Genomic DNA, 11,496 nt, shown 5'->3' with positions numbered 1-11,496 from the left:
ATTGGCATTGAATTTGGCCAGATTGTGAGCCACCCTGAGTCCCTTCGGGTGAGAAGGGCGGGATAGAAATGATGGAAATAAATATATATAAACCTTTCTTGCTTAGTTATCCATACCTCACAACCTCTGAGGATGCCATGGATGTGGGTGAAACGTCAGGAGAGAATACTTCTAGAACATGGCCAGACAGCCCGGAAAACATACAACAACCCTGTGATCCTGGCCATGAAAGCCTTCGACAACACAAAGATTTCAGTTCTGAATATGAAACACTGGAATAAGGTTACAAAGGCAACAAAAGGCAGCTCAGTGGGAATGGGGAACACACACTGAACACAGCTGTGACAAATTAAATTAAAAAACACTAATAATGAATGCAATTACTAGCAAATGGTGGATGTAAAATAGACACAGTTAGCACTGAGCAGGAAAGATATTTAGAATGGAAGGAGGAGGGTTGGCCTTTAGTTTCAGGACCATGGACAGCAAACAGAAGGACTATAAGCGGTCCTTTCTAGATTGGAATTCCCGCTCTTCCTAATCTTGGATTCTCTCTTAATGTTTAGGCCAGGGGTCCTCAAACTTTTAAAGCAGAGGGCCGGTCCACAATCCTTCAGACTGTTGAGGGGCCGAATTATCATTTGGAGAAAAAAACCGAACAAATTCCTATGCACACTGCACATGTCTTATTTGTAGTGCAAAAAACAACAATAACAATGAAAGAACAATACAATATTTAAAAATGAAAATAATTCTAACCAACATAAACCTATCAGGATTTCAATAGGAAGTGTGAGCCTGCTTCTGGCCAATGAGATAGTCAGGTTAATTAGGATTGTTGTTGTTGTGTGTCTTCAAGTCATTTCAGACTTTGGGCGAGCCGAAGTCCAAAATTATTTATTTATTTATTTACTACATTTATTTACTACATTTATATCCCACTGTTCTCACCCCGGAGGGAACTCAGAGCAGCTGTAATACATACAATATATTATATCATTAGCATAGCACAATATTAGCATTATACTATATTGAACTATACCACTATACTGTAATATTATATGTAATATATAACATATAATTAATATTATTATATGGCATTATTGTTAGTATTATATTGTATAAAATGATAATATTATTATCAATATTACATGTATATACAATATATTATATTATTAAAACTGATATAAAAATATTATATTATAAATGAGGGCGGGGGCCAGGTAAATTACCTTGGAGGGCCACATCCGGCCCCCGAGCCTTAGTTTGGGGACCCCTGGTTTAGGCGAATCCATTGCTCCGTGTTGTAGTCCCTAAAGTAAAGCAGCAGCTATCACATATACAAGTCGAATCACCCAATCTGTATGGAAAAAGTCACACGAGAAAGGACAAAGACCCACCCCGAGGAAAAGTGTTCTTGCCATACTTCAAGGGAACCACTGGCCACAAAGGGAAGCTGATGAAGAAACACAACCTACAAACTATCTACAGACCCACGAAGAAAATAAAGAACAGCACTCAGAAAACAGGGGAATTCCAGGCTGGAAACAATCAGGGCCAGCTAACACCTCCCAACAAAGGATTCCCCCAGGCAGGAAGCAGCCAGGTGTTGAATCTGCAAGGCTATTCAATGCTAATTAAGGTGGCCAGAGTCACCATTCACTCTATGGAGCCCCTGATGGCATAGTGGGTTAAAGCCTTGTGACTTGAAGGTTGACTTGAAGCAAAGGCTGAGTTTGTGCAAAATAAATAAATAAATAAATAAAATTCCAGCAATGTTATTCTTTTATCATTTGGAGGCATGGCCTGATGCTCCAAAGGGCGGGATATAAATGTATTAAATAAATAAATAAATAAATAAATAAATAATTTTCCTACTTTTTCTTGTGTGCAAGGCAAAGGCTGAGTTTGTGCAAAATAAATAAATAAATAAATAAAATTCCAGCAATGTTTTCTTTTATCATTTGGAGGCATGGCCTGATGCTCCAAAGGGCGGGATATAAATGTATTAAATAATACCTTGTTTCCCCAAAAATAAGACAGTGTCGTATATTAATTTTTGCTCCCAAAGAGGCGCTAGGTCTTATTTTCAGGGGATGTCTTATTTTTCCACAAAGAAAAATTCACGTTTATGGTTGAATGTTTAAAAAATGAAAATTTATTATCTACTGTACAGTAGTTGTCATCACAAACCAGCATAACCAAACTGTGAATCCTTTCAAGAATTTCTATATTATATTTTATTGCTATACTGTTTTTAAATTACTGTTTTAAATTTCTGTTCATATGTAAATTTATGTTGTTGTTGGGCTTGTCCCTGTGTAAGCTGCCCTGAGTCCCTTCTGGGAGATGGAGGTGGGATACAAGAATAAAGTTATTATATTATTATTATTATTATTATTTCTTGTTCCTACCTTTATTTCCATGTACAACAATCCTGCATGCTTCCAAACAAAAACTTTGCTAGGTCTTACTTTCAGGAGAGGCCTTATATTTAGCAACTAGCTGTGCCCGGCCACGCGTTGCTGTGGCAAAGTATGGTGGTATGGGAAATAAAGTATTGAAGAATTGGTGGTAGTTAAGGTAAAGGGTAAAGGTTTTCTCCTGACATTAAGTCCAGTTGTGTCCGACTGCACACTGAAGTGGATTATATGGCAGTGTGGAGTCAAGATAATCCAGTTCAAAGCAGATAATATGAGATTATAAATGGATTATATAGCTGTGTGGAAGGGCCCTTGAGTCTACACTGCCATATAATCCAGTTCAAATCAGATAATCTGTATTTTATAGGCAGTGTGGAAGAGGCCTAAGTGAGGCCTAACTCTTCCTGTCCCCTGGGCTGCGTGGGTTGCTAGGAGACCAAGTGGGCGGAGCTTAGCCTTCTAACTGGCAGCAATTGGATAAAAACAATTATTCCTCTCCCTCTAATTAGGACTTTATTTTTCTTTTGTTTTTTGTTGTATGAACATAGAGGCATGGATGAGGGGTTGTGCTGCCAAGTTTAGTGTTTCTGGGATGTGTAGTTTTGTTGTTTTGTCCTAGGCCGAAATTTCATTACCTTTTTATATAGATAGATTCAGCAAAACCTCTACTAGGTCTTATTTTTCTGGGGATGTGTTATTTTCAGGGAAACAGGGTAAATAAATAAATAAATAAATAAATTTCCTACTTTTTCTTGTGTGCAAGGCAAAGGCCGAGTTTGTGCAAAATAAATAAATAAATAAAATTCCAGCAATGTTTTTCTTTTATCATTTGGAGGCATGGCCTGATGCTCCGGCACATGCCACGGAAGTTCTCCGATTGCCACCTGGTGGTGCCCAGCCTGCTCAACAGTGAGTAAGGAGTAGAAGCCATGCCCTAGGAGATGTTCCACAGGGAGAAAAAGACACACACACACACACACACACACAGCATGCATTGCATCTTTTGGCAGCCGTGCTTGGCAACCGACCTTGGGCTGTCCTTGCAGGGAACGCCAAGGCTGGCTGGGCCTGGAGCCCCCTCGACAAGGAAAGCAATTCAGCAGGAAAAGAAAAATAGGAGCGGAGTCACTCGGCACCCATCATGGGAAGCAAAGCTAACGGGAACAGGCAGGTGGGCACCACTGCAGGCCTGCCTATGGGTATGGCGTGAGCGAGAGGGATGGAGAAGGGCTGATTCAAAAAAAGGCAGGGAGAGGGGGAAAGAGAATAAACAAAGGGAAGCTGGAGGGGAGGAGAGGGAGGAGAGAGGCAAGGCAGCCAAAGGAGCAGTCTGCGGAAAGAAATATTGAAGCTGATGAACTGACGGAGCAGGGAGAGACCATTCCAGCCTGTGGATAGTTTAGTACAGTAGCAAAGGACATGGTTTTATTTATTACCCTTATTTATTACCCTTCTTCCGTCTAAAGAGCTCAAAGCAGGATATGTCACCCTTTCTCCCCAGCCCACCTATGTTAAATTTAAAGCAACCATGTGGTGACAATAGCATCCATTTAAATGAAAGGATGAATTCATTCCAGGTTTGAGTCTGATAGGAGGAACCCAAAATGCTGAATCATACAAATATGAGGGTTGGATGAAAAGTAAGGCCTCCACCTTTGTAGGTTAAAAGGTAAAGGTTTCCCCTGATGTTTCTCTCCATTTCTAAACCGAAGAGCCGGCATTGTCCATAGACATCTCCAGGTCATGTAGCCGGCATGACTGCATGGAGCACCATTGCCTTCCCACCGGAGCGGTACCTATTGATCTACTCACATTTGCATGTTTTCGAACTGCTAGGTTGGCAGGAGCTAGGGCTAACAGTGGGCGCTCATTCCATTCCCGGGATTTGAACCTGGGACCTTTTGGTCCATCTTCGTAACTCCTCAACAAATGGCAGTCCTGGTCTGCGGCAGGTCCTGGCTTGTTCAGTAGACTCCCTTCTACAGTTAGTTCCATTTGGCGGGAAGCCTTAGCATTGAATGGCTGTGTTGTTAAAGAGCAAAGTATGGAACCCTGCGCAGACGGGGAAGCCTTAGCATTGAACTGTTGTGTTGTTAAAGTGCGAAGCATGGAACCCTGCGCAGACGGGGAAGCCTTAGCATTGAATGGTTGTGTTGTTAAAGTGCGAAGCATGGAACCCTGCGCAGACGGGGAAGCCTTAGCATTTGAATGGTTGTGTTGTTAAAGTGCGAAGCATGGAACCCTGCGCAGACGGGGAAGCCTTAGCATTGAATGGTTGTGTTGTTAAAGTGCGAAGCATGGAACCCTGCGCAGACGGGGAAGCCTTAGCATTGAACGGTTGTGTTGTTAAAGTGCGAAGCATGAAACCCTGTGCAGACGGAGAAGCCTTAGCATTGAATGGTTGTGTTGTTAAAGAGCGAAGTATGGAACCCTGTGCAGACGGGGAAGCCTTAGCATTGAATGGTTGTGTTGTTGAAATGCAAAGTATGGAACCCTGCACAGATGGGGAAGCCTCAGCATTGAACGGTTGTGAAGTATGGAACCCTGTGCAAATGGTCAGTCAATGCAACTTAAGCAACGTGCAGTCACTGAATTCTTGAGAGAAGAAGGTATCGCCCCAAAGGAGATTCATCAGAGAATGCAAGTTGTTTGTGGTGATTGTGTTGATGTGAGTCCTATGCATTGCTGGGTGAGCAAGATTAAAGATGTTGAGGTGGGAATGTCTGAAGAGTTGGACGTTCTGTGACAGCAACCACCAAGTTTCACAAGCAAAAGATGGACAGATTGATTCAGGACGATCGCCGTATCACTCAGAGAGAAATTTCAAGCATAATGGGCATTTCACAAGAATGTGTGGGTCACATTATTGCTTTGCTTGGCTATCGGAAGACCTGTGCACGATGGGGACTGTGAGATGCTGGTTGCGGAAACAGAGTGTCAACTTCTTCTGTGACGGCTTCAGAAAACTTGTTCATCGTTGGCAGAAATGTATCCAATTGTCTGGTGATGATGTGGAAAAGTGAATAGTGGTAGTTAAAGAGCACATTCTAAGGATTGTTTCTGTGTTGGATTGATTAAAATATTCCCACCCAAACTGAAGTAACGAAGGTGGAGGCATTACTTTTCATTCAACCCTCGTATTATCCTTCAACTCTAGCTGTTTTGGCTAGGGCTGTTGGGAGTTGCAGCCACGTGCAAATGATCACCCATTCTCCATTCCTGCCATGGAAGTTGTTCTACAAGGGAAACTGTTCACCGTCTCCATGAAAAATTCAGTCTATATTATTGGTGGAGGAAGGGCATTATGTAGTGGTGCCCTTCCAATTTTTCTGCCTTAACACATCCTCTGTTCTTATGCTACAACGGGAGCACGATTTGGAGGCAATTCCCTACTGGGGATGAGATTCTGGCCCATAATATGAGTTGGGCTGAGCGAGAACATAAAAGACCCTTCCAGAATCACAAAAAGATGTTTGTGCTTATGGACTGCAAACGACTCACGGTAGCAGTTTCCGAAAATTTGCTCTTTTGAACTTCAGTGGCCCTGAACTGTTCAGGCATGGTTCCTCAGGGTGTTCAACTTGGAACACTGTGTCCAGTTCCGAGCACCACAGTTCAAGAAGGATGTCGACAAGCTGGAACATCTCCAGAGAAGGGCAACCAAGATGTTCAAAATACTCTCAAGACGAATGATTGAGGAGGCTGGGCATGTTTAGTTTGGAGACAAGTAGACATAGAGGTGATGTGATAGTCATAATATCAGAACGGAGTGAGCTTGTGTTTGGCAGAATCACAAAATCACTTAGTTAGAAGAAACTAAAAGGGCTGTTGAAGGCTTTCATGGCTTTCATGGCCAGAATCACTGGGTTGCTGTGAGTTTTCCGGGCTGTATAGCCACGTTCCAGAAGTATTCTCTCCTGATGTTTTACCCACATCTATGGCAGGCACCCTCACAACCTTTGAGGATGCCTGCCATAGATGTGGGCGAAATGTCAGGAGAGAATACCGTATAGACTCGAGTATAAGCCGACCCGAATATAAGCTGAGGCACCTAATTTTACCACAAAAAAACTGACTCCAGTATAAGCCAAGGGTGGTAAATTTCAGAAATAAAAATAGATACCAATAAAATTACATTAATTAAGGCATCGGTAGGTTAAATGTTTTTGAATATTTACATCAAGATCAAATTTAAGATAAGACTGTCCAACTCTGATCAAATCATTATTCTCATCTTCTTCAATGTACATGTGCTTATGTAACCTTTTAATAATAATAGAGTAAAATAAGAAATGTAATAATAATAATAATAATAATAATAATAATAATAATAATAAATACAGGAAAATAATACATGTAATAATAAATAGAGTAAAATAATAAATGCAATAATAATAATAATAATAAGATCAGAGTGAAATAATAAATGTAATCATAATAATAATAATAATAATAGAGTAAATAAAATACATGTGCTTATGTATCCTTTTAATAATAATAGAGTAAAGTAATACATGAAATAATAATAATAATAATATAGGAAAATAATACATGTAATAAAATGCAATGATAATAATATCACAGTGAAATAATAAATGTATTATTATTAATAATAATAAAAATAGAGTAAAATAAGTGCAATTGTAGCCACAACAATAGAGAAAAATAATAAATATATACCAATAATAATAGAGAAAAATAATAAATGTACCATATATTCTCGAGTATAAGCTGACCCAAATATAACCAACCAGGACCCTCACCCGAGTATAAGCCAAGGGGGGCTTTTTCAGTCTTAAAAAGAGGGCTTACTTTACTCTATTTTTATTATTATTAATAATACTTCTGGAACATGGCCATACAGCCCGGAAAACATACAACAACCCTCTTCCTCAAAACATTTATAAAACAGCATATGTTATCTGACCCAAGTACCTTACCAATCTTAATCTTCTACCGTTATAGGAGCATTCAACATCTATCTCTGACTGTTTTAGATAAACAGTTTTACCATCCTTGTGGAAGGCTTCTCTCATGTCCCCACATGGAGCTGGAGCTAACAGAGGGAGCTCATCCGCACTCTCCCCGGGTTGGATTCGAACCTGGCAGCCTTCAGGTCAGCAACCCAACCTTCAAGTCGCAAGGCTTTAACCCACTACACCACCGGTGGCATCTCCTGGGCAACGTCCTTGCAGACAGCCCATTCTCTCACACCAGAAGCGACTTGCAGTTTCTCAAGTCGCTCCTGACATGAAAAAAAAGATAAACAGTAGATTTTGTTTCTCTAAGGATTCCTCTTTCTTTACCAACAGCATTTGTTGCCTTTTCTATAACGAAGAATATCTGTGGAACACCTTTTGAATATCTGCATTATCAGCAATTATCTCTTTCCCCTCTTGTATCTTTATTTCTCTCTCTCTCTCTGTTTCTTTTTATAACTTAAACGCCAACAATCTCCCTGGCATATTTGCAAATTCAACGTTCTTTGGCTTTTGCATAATGCATTTTTTTTTCTCTCGATCTCAAGTCACAGTTAGCACTGATAGCCGTCTCTGTAAAATTTTAATATATGATTCATCACAGCCATTTTTTGAAGGAGATTTCTCTAATTATTCTACCAGATGCATCTTGTATATATTTTGGCATAATGAGACACAGGCGGTATTTATATTTTGAGATACTGAAACCCCATCTGATAATTTCAACTCGGTCTTTTCATTCACAATTTTTTTCGAATATATGACTTCCAGTGCTAACTTCATTATTTGGATTTAAAGAGATTGATGATGCACATAAATTTTTGCTTATCTTGCAGAATGAAGACAGCTTGACGCCACTTTAAATGGCGTGTCTAAATGTCATGGAAACACGGGAGTTGTGGTTTTACAAGGTCGTGAGCCTTCTCTGCCAAACTACAACTCCTATTCCAACAAAAGAAAATGACAAGCAATCTCACAATTGTGTGTCTCTATGGCAAGGACATCCTCTTGCATCTGCCCTCCAAGGTTTCGTGAGCAAGCATGCAAATGACCTGACCGGAGGCTGCTTGGTTTAAATATAGGCAGTGCCAGGAGGGCATCCGGCGTGGCACATGGAGAAGAGACAAACACAGAGATGGAAACACCCCTCGAAAACACCGCGAGTTTGCTTCTGAATTCTTCTGGAGTGGCCACATGCTCATATGCTCAATGCTTCTTGGCTTGATGACAATTAGGGGAGACAATGTCAGCCAATTTGTCATCAGGTGGATTGCAGGCCTCTCTAATGCTATATATTCAACGTTCTCATAGGTGCAATCTGCACTGATTCTGGTAGAATAGAATCCCACTTACACGACTTCCGCTAATTATAATATTATAATGGAATACAATATTATACTACTAATAATGCAATATAATTATATTAATTATATATTATATATTAAATGTAATATTACTAATAATATTACCATATAATGATATAGTACAATATAGTAATTTAATGCTTATATTGTGCTATGCTAATAATATATTGTATGTTCATTTGATTTGTAAGCCGCTCTGAGTCCCCTTTGGGGTGAGAAGAGAGGGATATAAATGTAGTAAATATTACTATTTACTATAAAATTATTACTAATAATATTACCATATAATGATATAGTACAATATAGTAATTTAATGCTTATATTGTGCTATGCTAATAATATATTGTATGTTCATTTGATTTGTAACCTGCTCTGAGTTCTCACCGCGGGGTAAGAAGAGCGGGATATAAATGTAGTAAATATTACTATTTACTATAAAATTATTACTAATAATATTACCATATAATGATATAGTACAATATAGTAATTTAATGTTCATATTGCGTTATGCTAATAATATATTGTATGTTCATTTGATTTGTAAGCCGCTCTGAGTCCTCTTCGGGGTAAGAAGAGCAGGATATAAATGTAGTAAATAAATATTACTAATAATATTACCATATAATGATGTAGTACAATATAGTAATTTAATGCTTTAACAACACAACCGTTCAATGCTAAGGCTTCCCCATCTGCACAGGGTTCCACACTTCGCACTTTAACAACACAACCGTTCAATGCTAAGGCTTCCCCATCTGCACAGGGTTCCATACTTCGCACTTTAACAACACAACTGTTCAATGCTAAGGCTTCCCCATCTGCGCAGGGTTCCACACTTCGTACTTTAACAACACAACCGTTCAATGCTAAGGCTTCCCCATCTGCGCAGGGTTCCATACTTCGCACTTTAACAACACAACCGTTCAATGCTCAGGCTTCCCCGTCTGTGCCGGGCTCCATACTTTGCACTTTAACAACACAACCGTTCAATGCTAAGGCTTCTCCATCTGGCAGGGTTCCATACTTCACACTTTAACAACACAACCGTTCAATGCTCAGGCTTCCCATCAAATGGAACTGATCTTTGTAGGTTCGACCTATTTGCCGACTTAGCATAGACCCACAGGTATGCCTTCTCAGCAGGGCTGGCCGGAGATAATTTATAATATTAAGTGGGGGTGGAGAAAAGCGCCCCCACCCCGCTGGCGCCACGCAGGGGGTGGGGAAAAGCGCCCCCCCCACAGGGGCGGGGGAAGCCTGACGGTGCCCCCCAGGGACCTGCGCCCGAGGCGGCCGCCTCACGTGGCCTCTATGGTGGGGCCGGCCCTGCTTCTCAGTATTATACTTAGCACTTTAATGCCTTCATCAGTTGGGCAACTACCCCTCCCTGATGACTCTGACATATTTTGCACTTTGGCCCAGATCTGTGATTTTAACTCATGTTTTTAACACCTTATTTTGTATGTTGACCTTTTATGACTGTTCAATGCTAAGGCTTCCTTCCAAATGGAACTGTAGAGGAGAGTCTACTGAACGAGTGAGTACCTGCCACAGACCAGGACTGCCATCTGTTGAGGATTATGAAGGTGGAGGCATTACTTTTCATTCAACCCTCGTAATATGAAATATTTTGTGGTGGCTTAGTCTTTTTTGGGCAACTAAGTCCCACCAGCCTTACAAGAGACCGGCTTCTGATCTGAAGTTGGAATTGCTACTGTGGTTCAAATGCCCACTGGCTCCACTGGCTAGGAAATTCTTGGGAGTTGTAGTTGAGTGACCAGGGTGAGTGTAGGATTAGGTCTACTCATTGCTGAAGGGAAAACTAAATCCTTTAGGCATATCATAGGCCGGGCTAGAGCACAGGAAGAAAGGAAGCATGTACAAATGATCTCTCAGTCACTTGCATTCCAACTTTCCTGCTGTGTCATTGAGAAACTGCACACTTTGAGGAGCATCAAATGTGTTTGAGTCTAAATCCATCAGCCGGCCGGGGCCCTGTTTCCATGGCAACAGGGCTAGGTGACAGCTACCCCGGCCGTGACAATCGCCATCGCCTTCTTTTGCACAACCGCCACCCAAGAGTCAGTGGGCTGAAATGTCTGCCACAGCTGCCTGTGTGAGAGCTAATGGAGGCTTCTCCATCATCGCCAAGCCATCTCTACAACAACTAGCCATGTTTGGTCGCTACAACCATCTGCTTTCCAGACTCCTCCTCTCCCCCCCCCCACACACACACACACAAACCCAGACAACATGTAGCCGGGAGCGAGTGGGTGGGTGGTCTCAGCCCAAGTGACGGTGCGTGTGGGTGTTGTTGTTGTGCGTCTACATGGGAAAAGAAAACTTGGAGAGACTTCTTGACGTAAGCGAGAACCATTTGGCACTCCTCGTGAGACGAAGGGCGTGTTCGTGGAGGGGTTATGTAAACTGAAACTGTCTGGTTGCTGTCGGGATACTAAAACACATTGCCGTCGGGGCCTTACACACACACACACAAAAGGCAAACAGAGAAGGGTTAGATTTGCACAGGGATGGAGTGACAAGGTTTAAGGCACATTACCTATATGCAAACAGCCCTGAATCTGCAAAGCTGGCAGGAGCCAAGGCTCCAGTGTTTGTAATCCATGAATAGAGCCTCAAACAGAAAAGCATCTTAGTTTTGGCCTCCCAGAATCTCATTTTTATCCCTGCTGCTACCATCCCAGTATATGTCACTGCTCCAGAACTGGT

General features: G+C 41.2%; 1 long non-coding RNA gene across 1 annotated transcript; it reads left to right on the top strand.

Moving 5' to 3' along the window:
- The first annotated feature begins 268 nt into the window (after positions 1–268).
- LOC134295045 (uncharacterized) lies at positions 269–9,391 on the top strand. Its single transcript, XR_010001618.1, has 2 exons — positions 269–3,594; positions 7,389–9,391. It is a non-coding gene; the product is annotated as an uncharacterized LOC134295045 (long non-coding RNA).
- Positions 9,392–11,496: the final 2,105 nt, after the last annotated feature.

Source organism: Anolis carolinensis, unplaced genomic scaffold (assembly GCF_035594765.1).
Source record: "Anolis carolinensis isolate JA03-04 unplaced genomic scaffold, rAnoCar3.1.pri scaffold_63, whole genome shotgun sequence".
NCBI classification, from domain to species: Eukaryota; Metazoa; Chordata; class Lepidosauria; order Squamata; family Dactyloidae; genus Anolis; species Anolis carolinensis.
Note: the sequence above shows the minus strand (reverse complement) of the source record. Positions and strands in the feature narration are given on the sequence as shown.